The following is a 20,251-nucleotide window of genomic DNA, read 5'->3' on the forward strand; positions in this document are numbered from 1 at the left end:
TAGTGATACTGCAATGTCATTTTTATGAAATTACTTTCCAGATCAGTAATGCACTTAAATCTTTAATGATTTCCACATTTCTGAAATTGATGACGTTAAATAACTCTCAATGTTTATAGGTGGAAACTGCAGATAAATATTACTCGTAGCTTCAAAACATCAGGACCATGACATGCTGGGTACATTTTGTCTCAGCATTCCACACTAATGGCAGATGGAAGCTGTGGCCTCCAAAAAAGAGGTTTTTTGATCCATTTCCAGAACTGGCCTGAAATGGGGGAAGAACTGGCAATGGCATAGCTTCTGTATGTGATCTCTTGCTGATCTCCTCTTTCAGCTTCACTAGAGCTGATTTCAGGGAGGAGAAATCTGATAGTAAGTATTCAGTGGCCAAGTAAGTGCAAGGCTTTTCTGTGCTGAATTATCCACAGCTGCTTACTGTTAATAGCTGCAAGCTAGACACAACAGGGCTGGCGGGACAAGTGACTTGCCAGTCTCCACAGCAAAATAGGGGATGTCCAAACTTAGCGTCGTTATTTTCCTCTCAGTGGCATGGTATTTCAAAACAATTATGTGTAACTGAAAGTAATTGTATGCGTCCATATAACCAGCAAAAGAGTGAGGGACAACGGGTGAAACGGCAGCGCGGCAATGATGAAAGGCATCATTTTGCATCTTGCTTATGAAAGAGTCACTGATACTCTGCAGCCAAAACCACATGCAGTTTAACTGATGCTTGTCACCTCCTGGACCAAGTTTTCCGTTCTGGTTAGGCAAGAGTGAGAGATTGGAAAAGTTTGAGCAGAATATCCAACAGCATTAATTCCAGTAACATCTAGAAAATCAGTTTATGCTATTCAGTGGTGAGTCCAGCCCTGGAGAGCAAGTACAAAGCCTCATCAGGACTCGTTCTTGCCTCTTTGTGTTGTCTATGGAGGCTTCTTCCAAGTCTGTCATGTAAAGGATGCCCCTCCATTTTTGACATCTATTTCAAAGACATTGTTATTTTTCCAGAATTATTTTGTATAGTAATGAATGGTTTTGATAATCTTGTCTGACAATCTTGTCTCACTACTGAGATTTAGCTCCATGTAAAGCTATTCAGCCCCAAAACCTACTTGCAAAAGCCTTAATGAGGTTGTAGAACAGACACTAAGGATGAGGCCTATGAAGCCTGAACTCCACGTACACTTGAATTCTGAAGCTGTCTTTAATTGAATGACTTTTTATTTTTCTTTTGCTAATTGTCTGCCTTTTTTATTTTTTTAACCTCAACACCATGAAGATTGTTCGTTTTTTTGACTGGAAAGAACAGGCAAACTTTACCAGTACATCCTCCTCGTGTTACTCCCGTGTTTCTACTTTGTTAATTAGAAAACCATTGATTCTGTGCTGTAACCAAGGCGGTGTTTTTAATTGTGCTCGGACAGTAACTCAAACCAGAGCAGGCAAACAGGTAAGGTACCTGTGTCGTGTTTCACTCTGGATATTTAGGAGGCATAATTTTGTGTCTCTAAATACATGCATACGTATTGCCGCAGATAGACATTTTAAAAGCACACGTGAGGAAAAGTGCTTGAATTTTTAGTGCTTGTCTGTGTTTAAAGAGGAATCGTGTCCCCGTACAGCAGGACAATGCCGAATCAGAGCCCCGGTCCCACAGCTACAGCTCCCTCACAGCTCCCCCCATCCTCCCGCAGCTGTTTCCTCCCGGCCGCAGCGGGCCGGGCTCTGCTGCGCGCACTGCGCAGGCGCAGCCGGCGGGGCCGGGCGCGCTCCCGGCGGCGGAGGGGGGGGGGGAGCGGCGGCGGCGCGCGCGCGGGTTCAGACGTGGCACTCGGCTGAGCGGCGGCACCGAGCGGCGGCGCGCGCGGGCGCGCGGGGGCTGCACGCGGCGCCCAGGTAACGGCCCTAACGGTCCTAACGGCCGCGCGGGGGGGCAAGGGGAGGGAGGGGGCTGCGGTGAGTGCCCGCACAGGTACCGGGGCCGGAGGGGGGCGGCGGCGGCGGCGGCGCGCAGGTGCCGGGCGGGTCCCGAGCGGGGCTCGGGGAACTTAAGCCTGTGCTTTCCGAGGTTCCTCCAGGTGTGTGCTATGGGAATAAAGAGGGAGGGGTGCGGCTGTGTGCCGTCCTGCCTCTGTGTCTGTGTGTCTGTGGAGGTACGCATGGCAAACGCTGTTTGCCAAGCGGAGGTTGCAGCGCGCCCTGGGGAGGGATAGCACCGCTTCCTAGGTGCATCGTCACGGTGCCTCTGCAGAAATACAGGGCTAATAGCTCTCTTTCGGGTAGCGGACAGCGTGGCCTTTTATTTTTAACTCTGTTGTCCTGCCTCTGTGTGCACACGAGGGGATTTTACAGTTTCACAGAGATAGCGGGGCAGTGGAGTGCGGTGTAGGTACAGCAGACCTCTGAGGAATGCTGCCAACCTGTGCTGGGGTAGCAGTAAGTTGTGGAGAGGTGTTTGTGTCAGTGCTGTTCTTCAGGCCATGGGGCGTAAGGTCACCTGGTGCTGAGGAAGACAAAATCTTATTTTGTCCTTTTACGTAATGACATCGTAGTAAACAAACCCGGGGAAAGCCCTCAGTTTAGTTGATCCTCTGATCTTTCTCATGCCATTTCCAGAATGAATCCGTACGTCTCTTGTCAGAACCTGATCACTAAAATCTTAAGGGATCTGTGTCTATTGGTACCTTGGATGTTGTCTCCAAACCAGTTTCATTGAGTGTTTCTATATGTATGTATCTGAGAAGGGATTAAATATGCTCAGTGCTAAGTAGAATCTGGAACTGCGTTGGATAAGCTTGCGTTGCCCTCCCTGTGTGTGGTTTGGAGTTCCTGTCTCTCTCCAGCACAACCTCTGTGTGTTTGTAGCGCCTGTGGGAAGTTTGACGTGGCAAGGCTTTGTGTGGCTGTGTGTGAGGAAGCTGTGGGGGAAGTCGTTTCCCCTGGATGCTGTCACAGTTAAAGGTGTTGGCTGCTGCAGCTGCCTCAAAGTGCAAATCTCTTCCTTTTTATATATTTAAAATACGTATGCATTTATACCAGCGTGTAGGTAATTTGGTGCTGACTGACTCTTTTGGAGTAAAAGATTCACACTGTCATGTCTCTTCTGATGGGGGCAGGGGAGGGAAGAAAGTATGGCTGGCAGCAAGAAGCCTCTCTGTGCAAATATTTTTCCCCTTTTCCTGTGCTTACCTTCTTAACTAAGAAATGGGAGACAAACCCCAAAGCTTACCCACCCAAAGCAGTTTCATGCTTCAGTCAAGATATCTTACGCCACTCTGAGGAGCGTGTGGCTTCGTGCCACGAGCAGTGTGCGAGGAGGGCTGGGCCCTGCACCCAGCTCCGAGTGGCTTCTTGTCTGACATGACAGATCAGTAAAACTCTTTTTTTTTTTTTTTTTTTTCAGAAATGTATGGTTAATAAGAGAAGCCAAGAGGTGGGTTTTGTGATGAGCGTAGCTTTTCTCTACTGACGTGTCAGTGCAGTGTGAATTTGTCTATTTTGTGGTTTTGTAGGTGTGTCTGATTTAGATGGTGCCTTCATGCGTGCTGCTGGATTGCAATTCCTGATCCAGTCTGCATCACCTCATGCTGCAATCCAAGGAATGTGAAATATAGGTGGCTGGCAAAGCTATTTCAAAGGAACATTTAGCATATGAAATGCTGGTTTAGGTAATGGATCTCTAGTTCTTTGGGGATGCCCTAGTTGGGGCTTCACAGAAGCACCAAATGCTCGCTCAGATTCTCATCATTTCTCAAAACACTTTTAATTTGGTTTTAAAGAAAGCTAGTGGTATTCCGGCTTTGTTAAATTCAACATGCAATCAAAAGTGAAGAATCTTTCTTACTTACAAAAGTGAATGTTGGCAATCAAGGCTGCAGAGTGTACAGCATCAGTAACTTTTCAGATCCCTTGGTTGAAAATGCTCTGTATTTGAAAACTGGTCATGTAAAATACAGTCATCTAGTTTAGTAGCGTAGCATTCATCAGATGTTTCTGGTTTCTGAAATTTCCTAGAAGTATCATGCGGGAAAAATCACTGCAGGAAAGAGATTAAATGTCTTGTGAATGTCCTCATCATCAGAAAACTTCTTTTGATTGCTTTTAGTCAAATTCTGGTGTTTTATGGTTGTTCTTTTTTTTTTTTTTTTCTTTCTCTGAAAACAACAGAATCAAGATGTGAAAGCTTAGGTAAAAGATGCCTGGTAACAGTTTGGACAGCGTATGGTACTGTTGAGGCTATACTGCCCTCAGAGAACAGCCTCTCATATGTGGAATGCCTTGTGCTCCATTTCATCACACTACAGAGACCTTTAGGAAAAAAGCCTGCTCAGGTCTGGGCCAGTAATGTGGAAGACAGCTGGAAATAGGATCTCTGTCCATCCTGTAATTTATTCACAGTTTTACCAGCATTGAAAGCAAGCTTTTACTCACTTGCTGGGAGTAGGGATGATGTAGAAGGTTTGATGAGGAGCTGGTACTATGTTCCGTACCCCATCTAAAACAAGTCTGCTAGCATTGGAGAAGGATTTGCTAGGAGTTCTGTTCTCTAGTCACTCTGCTTTTCCTCATTTTTCAAAGTACCTGGTATCTGGCATGTGGGACTTACTGTCTATTTTGCAGGTGTAGCAGAAGTCTAGTTTTTCCCTGTGAAGAGAACAGTTTGAGATGTTTTCTTCCACCTATACATCCTTTAGTTACAGTTTTTCTCTTGCCTGGGAGAGGTGAATCCTGTTCAGATAAATTCAGTGAATTGTTTGAATTTACGCAGTGATAAGGAAAGTAACCAACCAGTTGCAGTCAAATAAAAGCATCGTTTTCCCCTGACCTCCAAATCCACTTTTGCCTCCAGGTTCGTTTTAGGTCTTTTTGGAAGCGTAATTCTTAGCCTTTTAAAATGTCCAAAGAGTGAAGAGTAGTAGCAGGTGTCACTTTCTCTTTTGCAGATCATTAAGGAGAATCCCATACTTGGAGTAAGAATATTGCCATCATGAGTCAACAAGGTTATGTTGCAGCTCCTCCGTATTCCCAATCCCAGCCAAGAGTGGGAGGCTTTTCTACAAGTTTTGGACCACCTAATTCTTCACTTCATTATGGGCATTAGGGCGATCCCAACTCCTCATACGCAGCACCTCAACCAGGTATGAAATTGGCTTAAAATATGTTTTCAATCTGCTTTTTTGTGATGGTTTTTTGTATCTCTTTTAGTGTTTTGCATCTCTTCGTCATACTTATGTCAACACACAGTGCTCAGCTATACACTGCTGATGCAAAAGGATCCTGCCCCAGCTTTGCTTGCGTTACTGTTTGTACCCAGGTGTTGATGTAAGATGCCTGGTAGTGGGATTCTGACCTCTGAGTGTGAATTCCATTGTCTGGGAAGCAGTAGGCACCAGTGCTCAATGCTGTGCTGTGATTAACCTAATACAGGTGTTAATACAGACGACAAAAACAAAATTCTGGGAATAAAGAAATGTTTCTCAACTCCTATGTGTTAATGGCAAGCAAGGTTTTCAGAAACGGATTGTATTCTTTGCAGTAAGACCTGTGTCCAACCAGATTCCTGAGCGCAAATGTGCCTATAAATACAGGTTGATGTTTTACTACTTAAGCTTGCTTGCTTGGTGACGTGTTTGGTTAATGCTCAGTAAGTGGAGCCCATCTGCTTTCTGACCACTTAGGGGACAGTTACTTTCCATGAGGAAAGGGAACTTGGGTAGCTTTTACATGCAGATGGCTTGTTTGCTGTTTACAAATGAAATCATGCTACAGATAATTTGTCATCCAAAAGATAAACCAGACTGTTACTGTCTCTCCTTTCTGTTTCATTCATTTTGACTTGGTATGTGGCTTCAGATTTTTCAAGAAGTATAGTAAGTGAGACTATGGTGGCTGAGGTCTTAAAAACAAAACATCAACAAAAGAAATTTGGGAGCATAGAACTGAAGCCCATTTTGCTGGTCTAATTTCAGCGAACTCTAGGCATACTAAACTTGTGAATCAGAACGGTGGGAAATATCCCAAAAGTAAGATTCCCTCTTCCTTCATTAAGTCTATTAACACACCTAGGCAAAATAGGGAGGAAAGAGGGGGATCATCTCAATATGACTTCACAGAGGAAAATGACAGTTAAAATAGTAAAGATGTCTGAATTACTTTTTTAATACCAGTCAGATTATGGTAATTTATGTTAAACTCAGTATTTGTGATTGCGTAGGGTAATAACAGAACCAAATATCCAACTGCTTGTTTGTTTTTTTGTTTTATATATAAAATATTCTTTTTAAAGACAGCAGGAGTTGTGCTACTTTAACCCAATGCTAAATGTAGTCAGAATTACTTCTGGTAATTGGCTTATTAGAATGCTAGGGAAAAAATACCGGTTTAGGTGCCAAACAAATTTTTGATGTTAGAGTAATTTAAATGAAAATAATTCAAGAAATAAAGATTGAAAAACTGTTTATTCAACAGTGGTTCTTACATAAATTATAATCCCTTTATAGTTGATGTTCTAGATCTGAATTAACCCTTCTTAGCATAGATCTACCGGGCCTGCATATGGAAGCAGCGTTGGTGTTGTTTTTGTGTTTTTTGTTTTTTTTAAGATTGTTCCAAACTTTCTTTCTGACGAGGTCTCTGAAAGCGAAGGGATCTCATGCTTCTCCCTACAAAAGTAAGCAGGTGATAGGGAACTTCAGTATCCCAAATTGGACTGGAGGGTCTGTTTCTCCATTCTTGATTCTTTCTTACTGTCCCTCTTGGCTTCTTTTGCTGGAAAGTTACCACCTACTGGTTGGTTTCTTTTTTGCTGTCTTTTTCATATCTGCTTCTATAGCTGACCAAAAATCTTTCCTTTCTTACAGAAAGGCTGAGGTTAGAAGGGACCTTTGGGGGTCATCTTGTCACCCCCCCTGCTCAAGTAGGGCCACCTGGAGCTGCTATTCTTATTTTTAGAGCAGGGCTGTACACTTGTAATTTTTGATGATCTTGTGCTTTTTTTTTTTTTTTTTAAGGATTCTTACATAAAGGTGCTTCTTGTTTGGCAGGTATGTCAAAATCAACTGTGCCTCTTGGATCTTCAGCTCCCGTTGGGCCTCCACCACCTGGTACACATCAGTTCAGCCAGACCAACTTCCAGAACGGGCCCAGTGCAGCAGGACAGCCAACGCACAGGTGACTTTCAAGAATTAATACATGAGATCTGTCTAAGTTATTTGACCTCTCTTTGGCTGTTTCACTGGCATTTAAGTATGGCATCCCTTTTATCTTCAGCAGTTCTGACTTACTCCAGTTCTGAACTGGATCTTCTAGTTCAGTTCTCTGTGATGTTAAGCTGCTAGATCATGCAGTATAATCTATAATCTCATTAATTCAATTTCTAGAACAAGTCAGGTCTTTATCGTGAGTTGTTTGTTTTATTTTTAACTATTATTTCTGCGTGAACCTTAGACTCATTGCTTAAAAGCAGCAGTAGGGTGTTACAAGTGCTCTCTGAAGAGCACTTAAATATAAGTTGCTTTTTTTAAGTTATTTTGTGATGTCTTAATTCTCCTTTGTTGTGAGGTACCAAGAAGTTGTTATTTAAAAATTAATAGTTGCTGGTGAGTTTTGACTAGAAGCTGGTACATGTCTATGTAGCTGTAGGTTTTTTCCCCTCTCTTGCCTTTGCTTCGTTGCTGTGGGATCACAGCCAAGGATCTGTAGGGTACTTTAAAGACGTTTTATAATGCAGGTTTGGTATAATTTTTCAGATGGATGACTGCTGCTCTTTTGCTCGGTCAGTTAGTCTGAGATTAATTATGAAGAATTTAAGTGTTGTTTTCCTGCCTCCAGAACTTACAGGAAGAAGTGAAGGAGATAGGAGTGAGGAAGGGAGAAAACTAGGGACAAGTTGACGCTGTAAAAATGAATCTTGGAAAAATTATGGTATGAGGGGATGAAAGGATAGGGTGGACAAGCTTGATTACAGAGTGGTTGTATTGCAGGGTGGATTGTAAGTGGGTAAATGCATGTAACTCTTAATTCTGTCAATTGTTAATTATTTTGCTGATCTCCCATGAGTGACAAAATTAGAGTTCGTGTACCTATAGCTATTTTAGCTTTAGTGAACTTAATTTTATGTAACAACATTCTTGCTTCAGTTGACTGAAGCTTTACTCTGCTTCTGTGCTTGTTTAGTTGTGGTGAAATTATTTGTGTTCAGGTAAAGCCATGCATGTTTTATGAGGCATCAGAACAGGAAAGCCTGTTGTCTGTGTGTTACAACTGTGTAAAGAGAACTCACAGAGACTGGTCATCTGTTGTTTAAAAAAAAAAAAAGTGTACAAATGGACCGGGAGAAGCAGTGGTTGTTCTGAAAACAAGGAAAATGAAAGTCAAGGTGACATGACCAGCCCAGCAAAATACTGATTCTCTTCCCTAAGTTTTGGTCACTGTCCTGACAGCTACACGCCTATTGTTTTTACCTGATTTTGGTTTTTACCTGATCTTGTTTTATTCCCGAACTGCTGCGAGCTGCTATCCTAGGAAAGGATGTCTCCTTATCAAAATTTTAAGGAAAGTGAATTCTTCTCTTGATATACCTAGGACTGTCCTCAGTTTTTAAAATGCTTGTAGATAAAACAATGTAGATATCTGGGAGATAGCCTGAGATCTCATTTGATCAGAATGAAATAGTGTCACGTGTTACCTCTTTTCTTCAGTTCTTTCTCTTGCCTTTATACTTTCCTGTGTCTGGTAACCATGGAGCAGTTTTTCTCCACCTTCATCCTCCTCTTCCCTCTATAACTGATAAGTCCTTAACAGTTTCTCTGTCCATTGCCTTCTCTTTTCAGATATTCTCTGAATACTCTTCATTCATCCCTTATAGGGGAGCTTCCTTCATAAGCATGGAAAAGGGATGGAGGGATGTGCTAAGTTCAGAAGCTTCAGTTTCTTGATCTTCAAGCTTTCATATAGTTACTAACTCTGTCTCTTCTCCATGGAATACTCAAGCTTCTTTGTTTCTAATAAGTGTACAAACAAACATGTTCGAAAAAATGCATTCTCTCTTTGTGCTTCATGACTATTTTAACAAAAATACACTTTTTCTGAGCAGAACATGAGAATTCTCTGGAAAGTTTGGTCAACCTAATTAATTGTTTCAGCACCACCCTTGAGAAGGCATTGGACCTTCTGGGATTATGACTGGTTGATGTAGTTCCTTGCATAACCACACTCATTTTTCCCTTCAGGTTTCAAGGCCCTCCACCTCCAAACAATACAGGACCTTTCTATCCTCCCTACAGTCATCAGTCACAGCCAGCCTACCCAAATACTGCATCTACTTCATCTACAACACAACTTGCTAACCAGCTCAACAGCACGCAGATAAATAGCTATGGTAATCATTTTTATCTGTTTGACTTTTTCCTGAGTTAAAGCTATTAAGACTATAATAATTAGAAACTTAATGAACTTGTATATAAGCAGATAATAAATTCTTGCCCACTATCATTTGCTCAAGTTCTTACATTTGTATTCTCATCCTGTTTTTTACATCAGTGTTCTTGAGTTAGTTCTGAATCAAAATTTGTTGAACTTTCCATACATGTTGGTTACCTTATCTGTCATTTCTCGTTATTTGTTGATGCTGGCAGTGACAGCCAAGACATGATCAATAATATACAGGCATTGTTTTGTTTTTCTCAGCTTTTTATAGTTTCTCTCTTATCTTAATTCTTTTTTGCCCAAAACTTATAGTTTAGTTTTTCATCTAACTTTTGTTTGCATTTAATATGGGGTTAAAACTAAAACATGAGGCAAAGATGTGATCATGTGATTCTTCCACATAAATTGCTTCCCATCAGTAATTTTCAGTCTGGCTATATCTGCTTTTTCTGAGTATTTCCTGGTCAAATTTACCATTTGACTGGAAAGCAATGGAATTTAGTTAGCATCTTGTTTCTCTGTGGCCAGGGCATTTATGAGGACGAGTTTGCTAAACTAAGATCACTTCAGTGGCTGATATCATCGTAAGATATGTGTAAAGATGAACTTTTCAGTTCAGGCTGCACTGATGCTATATCATTGTTCCTTCTCTGACTTGACAGGTTACAAACTTGAGTTTAATGAAAGTTGTGTAACTGCCAGGGGTCTGATTCTCCATTTGCACAATGGCTTGTGAAAACTTGGTTCTTTACCTTAGAAAAAATAATTTTGACTTGAATTTAGCCTTGCAGTACTGAACTGCAAGTGCACAATTAAGTCAGATAGTTCTATACAGGATGAAGTGTGGCCCAGCACCTCTACAGCAGCACTTCATATTCAGCAGTTTCAGCACTTCATATGCAGCAACTCATATTATTTGTAGCAAAAAGAATTTTCTTCCTGCCTTCATTATATTTCATCCAGCAACAATTATGTAACGTTCTTGCTTATCTTGTTACATGCGGGAATGTTGAGATACCCTTCAGAGCACTGAAGACATGGGGTCTTTATAGTTATGCCCCTATGTTGGGCTTTATTCTTCTGATTTTTGCTTAGAGGTAAGGCTAAGTTGGTGTAACTTGACCGAGTACTGAAATTCATGGCTTGTTATGCTGCTGGATCAATGTTTGTGTACACCAGTGGAGAACCTGAGCATGATTTGCATGTGACACTTTTTTCAGTTCACAAGTCTGACAGAAGATAAGTTTTAGTATTCGTTTATTAACGTTAGTCTTTTTGCTCCAAACCTAATTTGCTATTTTTTTAGCATTCTTGAAAATTAATTTGACATAGGTCTTTTGGGGGATGTTTGACTAAAAATGCAGGTTTTGTAAAGTAAAGAACACTTACAGATTTTAAGTCTCAAAAAGAAAACCACTTGCAGGGTCCTCTTAATTCTAATTGGAATCTGGATCTTACAAGCAACAAACTATTCCTCACCAGTGTGTGCAAAATAATTTCCACACGTTTCATCTTTTAACATCAAAACCAGAAGATGGTTGTAAAACAGATTAAGTGAGTGGGTTTAACTTCCATTTAGTTTGTCATGGTGAAATGGGAAGACCAAACAAACAAAAAAAATACTACATAAGAGAAATTGATTATTAAGCCAAAAGGAATGTTGTTTCACATTAAGAATTTAAATATTATATCAAAAGCCAATAGTGATTTATGTGTATTCTCTTCAAGAATTGTTGAAGGCTGGCCTCCTTCTCCCTTTCCCCACCCACCCCAGCTGTAGGGTTTTATTGAAAATAGAGCTGAAGGAAATAAAATTGAACATCTGAATCAGTTCATACTTCAACTGTGAGATCTGATTTGTTTTATGAACAGACATTCACGATCTGCTTAATGAAGCATGTCAGTATGTAACTCAATATTCCCTGTATGTTACAAATATATGGAGTAAAAATAGAATGTCTTTCACACATAATTAGGAGGTTGTCATTTTTGACTCATTTGATAAATAATTTCTTGCTCAGGTCCTGGCACTACTCCGAGCTCTCATACATCTTCTGGGCATCCAGCATCTTTTCAGGGTCCACAGCCAACACCTCCAACGCAGCAGCAAATGGCTTTGCCACCTGGATCACAGGTTCCTCCACCAGCAAATAATTTGTGGCCTTTGTGCTCAACCTTTGTTGCCTACTATGGCCAGACAAGATGGGATCCCTGGATCTGGCTCCCCGAATCCTAACTTGCAACAGCTTCCAGGACAGCCTCCAGGGCCTGGATATCATCCTCAGCAAGGAAAAGAATGATGTTTGGTATCTAATTGAAAACAAACAAACAAACAAATGTATTGAGAATCACTGGTGGAACTGCGACCACTCACAGCTGATGTTCTGCTGCCTTGGAAAAATGAAAATTTAACCGCCTTTTTGTAGAATGGAAGTTGTTATTGCCTGTCAGTGCATTCAAGGTAGGATATAGTTTTGCTCAAAAGTTCATCGCTCTATTGAGAACTTAACAAGAAAAAGGAGATTAATTTGTATCAGAAACAATGTTTGTTTAGTATTGGGTAAAGGTACAACATATTATAGAAAGGAGTCGTGTACTCCTTTTTAGATACTCCTCTTTACTATGGCAATAAAGATTTGTAATTGAATACAAAGAACATGTTTTAATCTTACCTGTCACAAGTGAGTAAAACAGCGGCTTTTTAATTGTCAAACTAACTAGGCTGGTTTGCATTGACTGATGTTAGTAGGGAGATTCTCACTGATGCAACTGGAACACTGGAATCAAGGGCTACAAGCTTTACAGAAGAGACAGGCAGGGATGTTGAGAAATAGATAGATTGCACAGAGCTGGCTCTGAGAAACAGCCACAGACAGGCTGAAAGCATGTGGGTAAAGGTTAAGAACCAGACCCATAAAGGACACCTTGTGGTTGGGGTCTCCTACAGACCGCCTGATCAAAGGGAGCCTGCTGATGAGGCCTTCCTGCTTCAGCTGCAACAAGCATCATACACATAGGCACCCGCCCTGATGGGTGGCTGCTTCAACCACCCGGATTTCTGCAGGGAAAGCCACACAACAGGCTGTAAGTGATCCAGGAGATTCCTGGAGTGCATTGAGGATAATTTCCTCGTCCAGGTATTAGGCAACCCAACCTGAGAAGTGTTACTGGACCTGGTGCTCACCAATGCAGATGAACCTGTTAAAGATGTTAAAGGGATTATTAATAAATTAAGGGATTCTGGAGGTACACTGGCCAGAAAAGAAAGGCCAAGAAGAGTGTAACACCCTCTGATAAATGAGAAGGAAGAACTGATAACAAGGGACATGGAGAAGGCCGAGGTATTCAACAACTTTGCTTCAGTTTTCACTGCCAGTCAGGTTTCCCACACACCTCTCTCAAATTCCTGAACCTCAGGGGCTGGGGGAGCAGAGTCCCTCCCACAGTAAGGAAAGAGCAGGTTCAAGACCACGTGATGGAACTGAACAGGTACAAGTCTATGGGGCCCAATGCTGTGCATCCCAGGGTCCTGAGGGAACTGGCTGATGTCATTGCCAAGCCACTCTTCATCATGTGTGAAAAGTCCTGGCAGTCAGGTGAAGTTCTGGTGACTGGAAAAAGGGAAGCATCGCTCTCCTTTTTAAAAAAGGATGGAAAGGAGGACCCAGGGAACTACAGGCCTCACCTATAGAGCCTCGACTCTGTGTTTGGGAAGTTCATGGAACAGATCCTCCTGGAAGCAGTGTCAAGGAACATGCAAGACAAGGAGCTGTCTGAGACAGCCAGCACAGCTTCACCAAGGGCAAATCCTGCCTGACCAATCTAGTGGGTTTCTGGTGGATGAGAAGTTCAACATGAACCTTCAGTACCTGCTTGCAGCCCAGAAGGCCAACTGCATCCTGGGCCACATCCACAGAGGTGGATTCCCTCCCACAAGGGAGGGAATGAGGCTTAACTTGGAGTGCTGCATCCAGGTCTGGGCCCCTGTCACAAGAACGATGTGGATCTGTTAGAGCTGGTCCAGAGGAGGGCCATGAGGGTGATTGGAGGGCTGGAGCACCTCTGCTGTGAAGAAAGGCTGAGAGAGCTGGGGCTGTTCAGCCTGGAGAAGAGAAGGCTCCAGGGAGATGTCACTGCAGCCTTTCAGTACTTAAAGGGGGCCTATAAAAAGGTGGAGAGCGACTTTTTATAAAGGAAGATAGTGATAGGACAAAGAGGATGATTTTGAACTAAAAGAGTGAAGATTTAGATTAAAAGGAAATTCTTCGCTCTGAAGGTGCTGAGGCACTGGAACAAGTGGAGTCCCTGCCTGTGGCAGAGGGGTTGGAACTGGATGGTCTGTAAGGTCCATTCCAACAAAAGCCGTTCTATGAAAGTCCTGGTTTGAGTAGCTGTAATAACCTCTACCAGCAATCCTACTTTGCTATATAATAGCAAAAACTTTAATTATACTCAAAAAATATAATTGAAAAATTTTGGAACTAGAGTTGTCACACCTAGCTTTATGTTTACCTTTAAATACCTTACCTGCATGGGCTAAAGAACCCATTTCTTGTACTTGCTGAAAACAGAAAGGAAGAAGTTGCATTTAGCAGAAATAAGAATGATTTGTATGGCAAAAAACTGATGTTAAAATTGATAACAGAACTTAAATACTTTATATCAATGGTCATTTGTACTGTACAGCAAACTATGGCCCTCAGATGGCAGGATATCAACTGTCTTATCCTGGTGCCTTTCCTGGAGTCCAGCACAGCTCTCTGGTCCACAGCAGAAGCAGCTTGATCCTGACTCTATTCCAAGCCCAGTAAGTCATGTGGCACTAATGTTTTATGAAAGTAAATTTCTGCTCCATTTAATGCCATTGCATTTACATGGCTTGGTTTATAGGTTATGTTGCAATTTTTGTATAGTCTTTTAACTGCATGGGCTTTTTACTTTGTGTTGTCAGTTTGGAATAACTGAGTAGTACATAGTGCTAGGTTTAGAACTGAAGAGGCTTTATAACTTTAGCTGATATAGGACATACCCACAACTCAGAGTACATTAATAGGAATTCCCAACAAAGTTCTCATTGTGACAGTAAGGAGTACTGAGGGATATACTTGCATTCTCTGCAGCTGGTCACCTTTTCCTTTCCACTCCAGAAAGAATCCAAGGGCTTAAACTTAGTAACAGGTAGACACCTAAAGTAGGACGGTGCAGAGCACAGGTATGTGAACTCTAAAATTGCAAACATGGAAAAGCTGAGAAGTCCCATGCTCAAAAGCCACGTCACTGTTTGCAGGAGTTCCACAGGCAACCAGAACTATTTGCTTGAGCATCTTTCCACCCTTGTAAGGATTTCAGTAGCTCAGAGTATACGTAATGCTTAAGCTTCCTACAGGTTCAGAAGGCTCTGAAGTTGAAGGCTGCCTGAAATGTGCACTGGTGGGACAAAGCCTCTTCTTTTTAGAATTGTGTTAGAGGAAAAATAAAACAAGATGTGGATTGTCAATCTGTCCTGAATAAAGTAGTCTAATTATTACCCAAAGGAGTAACTTGTCAGATGCAGGCTCTATTTAACTTTTTTGGTTTTTTTATTGGAGAACAGCTGATCAAAGTGTGGGGGGGGGAAATGTGCTGAGCTCATGGGGAAAGCATGCTGATGCACGCACTTACACAGGTTTTGGCAATCAGCTGAACACGTTAAAAGGTCCTTGGAGAGTCAGGATTCTTGAAGCAGGCTATCTTGTAGCTTTGACACAGGACTTTCTACTTAGGTGCATTAACCACCACACTGTAAGCTTGTCTGGATGAAGGAACCTTCCATTCCTCTACTAGTACTCTGAAGCAGTACTACTGTACAGGAAAGGGTTTGTGTTTTACTGGCGAGGGGGGGAAAATCACTTGTGTAAAATTCTTACCCTGTCTAGTAGGGTGTAGCTTGCTTCCTTATATTGGGATTTTCCTTTGTTTTATCCAGTGATGGTTTTACTGAAAAACTGAAAATATCTTGGAAAATGCTTTTTTTTTGTAATCATTTAGAGGTTAGTGTAACAACTGCAATTGCCACCATTGTGGTTTAAAAAAAAAAAAAAAAAAACTAAGTGAATTTCTGTATAATTAGCAAATGTAGGTAATAGTGCCCTGAATAGGCTGACCATTCTCAGTGTTTCAGTGTGGTGCTTTTACTTAAGAAGTACAAAATCATCCTGTATAATACGTTTAGGAAAAAAAAAGGCATCAGGGTGGCGGGAGGTCTGGCACAAAAGCGTGGACTGATGTCTTGTTTCATTACACATGTAGAATAAACAGCCTTGACTATGACAGTGTTGTTAAAATAGGTTAAAAGGTTTGTTTTTAGCAGCACAGAGAGGATCAAAATGACATGTTTAAAAGAAACCACGATCTGGGTCAATGTCTGCAAAGGGCAAAAAGCTAACTCAGACTGAGGAGTAAGTATGACCATGTTATTTCCTCTTGTTATATTTACATTATACAATACAGTAGTGTTGCCAGATAAATTTACTTCTTATCTGTAGCCATTGTTGATTTATATTTTCTTACATATGTTAGAGGTTGATAGTTCTCTGACAACATCTATGAAAACTAGCATCTGGGCTTTGTCAACAATTATTTCCAAGAACAATGATATATTAGGTCAGTTAACTGCAGAATACCATGATGCAATTGATCCTTTGCAGAGCCAAGTCTTGAAAGTGGTTTGCTTCCTTCAGCCAGCAGACCTGTTTAGAACAAAGCCTTTTTTTCCCCTTCTATGCAAGAGTTAGTGATAAGTATACCAGCCAAGCAGGCAGGGAAAAGTAATCAAGCAGAAGATATAACAAGCTCCGAGGAATGTATTGTGTATTTAAATTGCAATAAAAAAACTTTAAGGAGAATGAAAATGTTACAGGCTGTAGATTAATTCCAGTGTGGTTAGGAAATACCTCTTGGACAATGATCAATAGACTCCATGCTGACTAATTTTGTTTTTCTTCTGTTTGCTTTCCAGCAGAGGCTTTCTGAAGTTCCCCAGCTATTATTAGAATTTCATGTGCAGCGTAAAGATACAATTGCATGGATACCAGCAGCAGTGGCAAAGCAGTTTCAGAAATTCCCTGCCTCCTTCCTCTTTCTCACAGCTGTTAGGCTACACATTAAATGAATTGCTGAAAAGATACTCCTTTGAGGATGAGAAGGAATAGTGGTATCGTCTCAGTGATCCAGTTTATGTGTGGACCAATATATCCATTATATAACTTCAGTTGTACCCTGAAAAGTATCAAACTTAAGCATGAGGGACTGGCAGAAGTGACAGTATAGAAAGTGTACACAAAGGGAATTTAAGTAGTAAAGCCAGTTTCTTGAGCATTTCATGAAAATAATTCACTAGTCTTCAACCAGAATAAACCTGCCACATGATTAGAGCTGCTTCATCAGAAGTTTCTGTGATTGCTCTCCTTTACTTTTTTTCTAGGAGGAAGCTCACAACATGGTAGTATGACTCAGGGAATGAAAACACTGAGTTCCAGGGTTGACATACTACCTCGTGGCCAGACAGGCTTTCTTGAGGATTGAAATTACTACCTTCTAAATTGCAGTGCTGACATATAGCTCAGCTAGGAAGGTGGTACTCTCTGTAGCTTATCATTCACTTTTTAACCATCCTGTGCACAGAGCCTAGTGGGCAGGAATTGAGGGCCAACCCCTCCCACTATTGTCAATCAGATTGAATTACCCACACATTCATTTATTAAGAACAGCATCTGGTACAATTATGGCCATACAAAAGATAACCTGGTATATGTGACATCTGAGTAAGGTGATGCAACCTGTTTGCACTTAAGTTTGATCTTGGAGCTTGCAAGGCCAGATTCAGTAACAAGGCTTATTTAAACACACCACTCTATTCAGTTTGCTGGCTAGACTCTCCTGAAAATGGTCTGACTGCAGCAGTCAACATGCTTTTGAACAACTCCCTTGTTCACTGTATATAGGTCTGGTCAACCCCTATGTGTAGTGTTACCTCTGCAGAGTTCCAACAGGCAACTGTAGCTGTGAGTTTACGCTGCTCAGCTGTGTCTATATAGTTTTCTAGTTCTTAACTATCCTAGAAGTTTGTATGTGATGGGTTATGGCACCTCTATATAAAGACAATAATTTTACTTTGGTCTAACTCTTATGGATGTAACTGAATCCATGGCCAACCTTTCTCACACTGTTCTTGCTTCTTATTCATCAGATTCAAGTAATTGAAAATGACAAAGCTTCTAGGGGGGGGGCAGATCTATGCTACAAACACAAGAGGACAGGTTCCTCCTCTTGTCCACCACAGACTGCATAATCCAAGATCAAGGTAACTGACCTTGTTACTGCTTGGGGGAAGTGAAATAAATATATGTATATATGACTAAATTCTCACATTTATCACCTAAAAATGGTGCTTCCTACTCTAAATTGGACATAAAATGGGAAAATTGCTCCAGGTGTGTGTGTGGGGGTGGAAGCAGAGGGGGGAACTGAGTTCTTAGACTTTTGGTTAACTCCAGTGAAAGCTGTGAGATCACCTTGCCCTCACCTTTTGTACCCCTTAGCTGGAATTTAAAGTAATATGCATAATTGACACAACTTCTCTTCTTAATATAAACATTTTTAAGGTTTTCAAGGTAAAAAGCCCGCTTCAGATTCTTCTGAAATTTTAAAAGATGGATGCTATAAAAAGTACTGACTCTAGCATCGTTGTGTTTTAAGATAAGAATTTTGGAAAATTCTATTCAAACCATAGGGACATAGTATGAGCCTGTCTAGTTGGCTTAATGTTTTCGTTTGGCTAGTGTACCTCTATTTGCGTCAGCCTAGACCCTGTAAGTACCATACTCTGTGCTCTTGACAGCAGACTTGATACTTCAGTATAGATAAAACTGATGGTATCATTTAGTCCAGCATTAATTGATCAGTGCTTGGATAAGCTATATAAAACGTATGAACACATTAAGATTTTTGGACGTTATCTGAGAATGGGATAATGCAGTTCTAACGAACAAAGAAATTCCTCTCAAGAAACTGAGCAGATCTGCAGCCTGATGTTATGTTTTTTTTTTTAAAAAAAAAAAAGGAACATAAGGCAGTTTCTGAACTGCTTGGACTTCCAGTGCTCTGTCTGCAGTGCAGAACGCAGTCCCTCATTGAGGGAACTGAGCAAAGTGTGCTACAAAAATGGGGTAGTGATTTTAGCACACTGTATCTTGCAGGATATATGAGCATGGTCATGTTAACACATGTTATCCTACCTTCTGAATTAGTGCTAGCTCATTAGCGTGGTCTTGACAGTAAGTATCAGTTTGCTGCATTTTCTTACATACAGTGTTGACATTCTCACTGGGGATTTCATCCATATTATTTCCTTTTAACACCTCAGATATGGATATTTTCAAATTAATCTCTATTGAGAGAGATATAGTAATTGTGCTTTTTTTTTCTTGATACTTTTAAATCTCTTCATTAAATCTTAATTTTAAATCTCTTCATTAAATTCGAACAGCAAGAAAGGTTTGCCTACAGGGGGAGGCAGTGGGCTGATACATGAGATGGGCAGAAGCTTCCATGGAAGAACAAAAAGTATTTAACTTAGCATATGCTCTTGTTTTTTGTTGTTGTTGTTGTTTTTCTGGTTTGTCTTTAGGACAGGCAGATTGCTTTTATTAGTCTTTCACTGTGCATGCTTTGTTGGGTGTTCTAGGCCATGCCAGCCCTCGTTATATCTGATGTACTACCTACTGCTTCCTGTCATCTTCAGATATGGCCAAACAGACTCGCATTCCACTGGCAGCTGTCATCCAGCCTTTTGCTATTGTTCCGCAAAATGAGGTGAGGACTAACAGAATATTAGTCCCTTGGGGTTTTGCCTCCTAAATGTTAATGACTTCTTCTCTGGCTGGGTGGGGTGGGAGGGTGTCTTATCTATGACTGAAGGAGTTAGAGTAGAGAGGTAGCTGCCGAAGTCTATGAGTTGCACTTGGGTCATGATGCAACTTCAAGGGATAAAAATCTTTGAAAAGGTACAAGAGTGGTAACTATGTAATCTGAACTAGCAGGTTCTTGGTGTTGCCCCAACTATCTCTACTTTATGCCGTGACTGGCAGCTGCTAGAATTACATAGCTGTAGGCAAAGACATTAAGAGAGGATAGCCCTGAACAGTATCAACAGAGACTAAATTCATTTTACTACATGAATAGTTACATTCAAAAAATCTCATTTTTCCATTTTGTTCTTTACAAAATAAAGAGGAAGATAAGGGTATTTTCTACTTGGGTGAACTGAGTCATAGAAAGCAGACAAATGTAACTACCCATTTTTGGCAGTTATTTGGAGACACTAACCTAATCAATATTTTTTTCTCACATTGCCATCTACGACAGCCCCTCCTATTCCAAGCATAGCCCTAGTTCATATGCAAAATAATTCTGCAGATTGGCAGTGTCCTATGATCTCAGGATAGCTGTTACACGGGTACACAGTTTCCTGGCATCCCCAATGGGTTGCATCTGTAGCAGGGAGTACGACCAGTTTGCAAGTGCAGCTTGTAACTGCATCATCTGTAGGGCTGTCCTTTCTTGTTCTTAACTGCCTGCCTTCTTCTTTGTGCAGCTTCTAAATTCTGCAACAAAGGTCTGCAGACTGCATTTCCTTTTCACGTGCAATGCTAATTTACTTTCAGAGCATTGTTTGCTGCAAAAAAAAAAAAAATGTGGGGATCTCATATAAGTTATAATGTGATTGTGTCTTCAGAAACTCCTTCGTAAAATGCACAGAAAAGCCTAATTAAAATTGCAC

General features: G+C 41.1%; 1 pseudogene; it reads left to right on the forward strand.

Annotated features, from left to right (window-relative positions):
* The first annotated feature begins 1,994 nt into the window (after nt 1–1,994).
* The window catches only part of LOC121069967, a 51,254-nt pseudogene continuing 32,997 nt past the window's right edge, over nt 1,995–20,251 (forward strand).

The sequence above is a fragment of the Cygnus olor genome, chromosome 4 (assembly GCF_009769625.2).
Source record: "Cygnus olor isolate bCygOlo1 chromosome 4, bCygOlo1.pri.v2, whole genome shotgun sequence".
NCBI classification, from domain to species: domain Eukaryota; kingdom Metazoa; phylum Chordata; class Aves; order Anseriformes; family Anatidae; genus Cygnus; species Cygnus olor.